The sequence below is a fragment of the Apodemus sylvaticus genome, chromosome 9 (assembly GCF_947179515.1).
Source record: "Apodemus sylvaticus chromosome 9, mApoSyl1.1, whole genome shotgun sequence".
Lineage (NCBI taxonomy): Eukaryota > Metazoa > Chordata > Mammalia > Rodentia > Muridae > Apodemus > Apodemus sylvaticus.
The window spans coordinates 51,780,871-51,783,165 of NC_067480.1; the positions used below are offsets into that span (position 1 = coordinate 51,780,871).

General features: G+C 38.0%; 1 non-coding gene across 1 annotated transcript; it reads right to left on the reverse strand.

The window, feature by feature from the left end:
• Positions 1–767: 767 nt before the first annotated feature.
• LOC127693106 (U6 spliceosomal RNA) lies at positions 768–870 on the reverse strand. Its single transcript, XR_007979584.1, has one exon. It is a non-coding gene; the product is annotated as a U6 spliceosomal RNA (small nuclear RNA).
• Positions 871–2,295: the final 1,425 nt, after the last annotated feature.

A 2,295-nucleotide genomic window follows, 5' to 3' on the forward strand; every position in this document is an offset into this window, starting at 1 on the left:
GTAAGACGAAATTTAGACCAAATTCAGGGAAAGAGTGTTGTTCAAAAGACTGTATACAAGAAGCCTGGCATTTCACCCAAAATGAAGTTGGAAAATGTGAGATTATTTGCTCTGTTTTTCTAAAAGAAATGTTTAAACGCACATCATTTGTATCAGAGTAGGGGAGCAAATGCCCAGCCTGAAAGGTAAGATTTGCTATGTCACCTAACAGTGTAGAAGCCCTTAGGGTGAGATACCAGAGCCATAAACCCATCATCTCCAAGCCAAACATGAACTTGGTCCTCTGTACAGTGGACACTGGGGCATGACAATGATATGCCTTGTGATGAACATGACTCCTCTAAAATTAACCTAATTGTAGAGGACACAGTCATCTATCACTGGGAATTTTTAGCTCCATGCAACTGTGATATGGTAACCATAGCGACTTACCTAAATAGGTTTTATTTTTCATGACTCATTGTAAGTACAAAGATAAACCAGCTGAGGCCAGTGGAGGCTGCACAATTCTGCCTTTCTTCTGTTTCATGCTAAATGTAATACCATAACCTTCATTCTCATATGACACTTGCTACCCACCTGCATATCACATCCCAGTCCAGGCTGAGCTGACAGATGAAAGAGGCAAATGGTTGAACTCTCTGACACACTCCCCCACCACCCATCTTCATAGTGAAAACATCTTGGCTGCCACACATTGCATTTGGATATAGCATTTTGTATTTGGGATTAATCAGTAAAGTGTTGAACAACCTCTAGGAAATGCAAAAAATATGGAACACTTCTTAAATTTACATTCTTCCATGGGGGCCATACCAAATCTTTTCTGTATCATTCAAATTTTAGTACTCATGCTGCCAAAGAGAGCACAAGCTTGCTTCTTCTGAGGAACTAATCATTGTTTTGTAGGTAGCTCCAACCGAACTCTGTGTTTGGCCACATGCCCTTGATCAGCTCGGGTCAAGCTATACATCCAAAAAGGTTTGTAAAGGTGAGTTGTTGTTACTGAGCCTGCTGTCATCATTAGCAAAATAAGAGTCCCATTAGTAAAGATTATGGAAGCATGGTCAGTCGATAGGCAATAAGTAGGTTTCTCTTCTCCAATAGGTGCTTCCTTGTGATTTAACCAGGACTATGAAGTGATCTAAGGAAAGAGGCCTGGTGACATGGAAACATGGTAAGTCCTTATTCCACACAAGGTGGACACCAGCTGGGCACTATTCATGTTCTCAATTCATAAATCTTTCATTTCTATTCACATCCCCATGTCTCACTAATTTTTTTCTTTTAATTTGCAGTACTGCTCAGATGTTTTTCTGGGTTAAGGCTGTATCTTGCCCTCATCCAAAATAAAAAAAATTATTTATAAAATATTTTATATTTTATATTAAATAAAAAATTAATTATTTTTAAAAAATATCTTTAAGAGCTTAACTCTTAAGGTGTTGGCCCTGGGGGCCTGGGAAGTCATTAGACTATGAGGAGTCTCATTGAAGAGAACATCATCATTTTAAGAGAGTTCAAATGGACTAGCTCATTTCTTCCATCCCTTCTCCCAGGGGAGGCTACAAGCAGAGGCGCCATCCTGAAGGAAGAAAACTCATCTTCCCCTGACACAGAATCTGTGGGGACCTTGAACTTGAAACTCTCAGAGCCTCTGAAATGGCAAGAAGTAAGTTTCTATTATTTATAAATTACTCAGTCTGATACTTTTGTTATAATGGGCAGAGACAGCTGCCATGTGGGTATTTGACCATTGGCTTGATCATTGTTGATGGGAATACCCACACTTTGAACAGGTGATTTTACAAAAGCTATAGCATAGACTAGTCAGGAGCTAAGGAGTCACATAGAATTAGGCTCAGGCTTGAGGCTCACTTCTATAAATCGTGTGACTAATGAGTTTCTTTGTTTATCCAAACTTTGGTCTTCTTGCCTGATAAATGAAGAATATAAACGCACCTCAGAAAGTTTCTGAACAGAAATGAATCAATAAGCATAAAGCACCTAGAGAAATATCTAACCCAAGGAAAGCATCTGTTGATCATATGTTTATTATTTTTAGTTATTATTATTTTATATTTTATCATTATTATTGTTACTGCTGTTACTCAAACTTGGATTTAAATCATAAATGCCATTTCCTTTTTTCTTTTCTTTCTTTCTCTCCCTCTTTCTCTTTCCCTTCCTCTCCCTACTTCTTCCTTCCCTGTTCCTTCCTCTCTTATAGAATTTCAGTATGTGTAGCAGAATGACATAAATAAATAATTTTCTTACTTCAATCATTGAAATTGC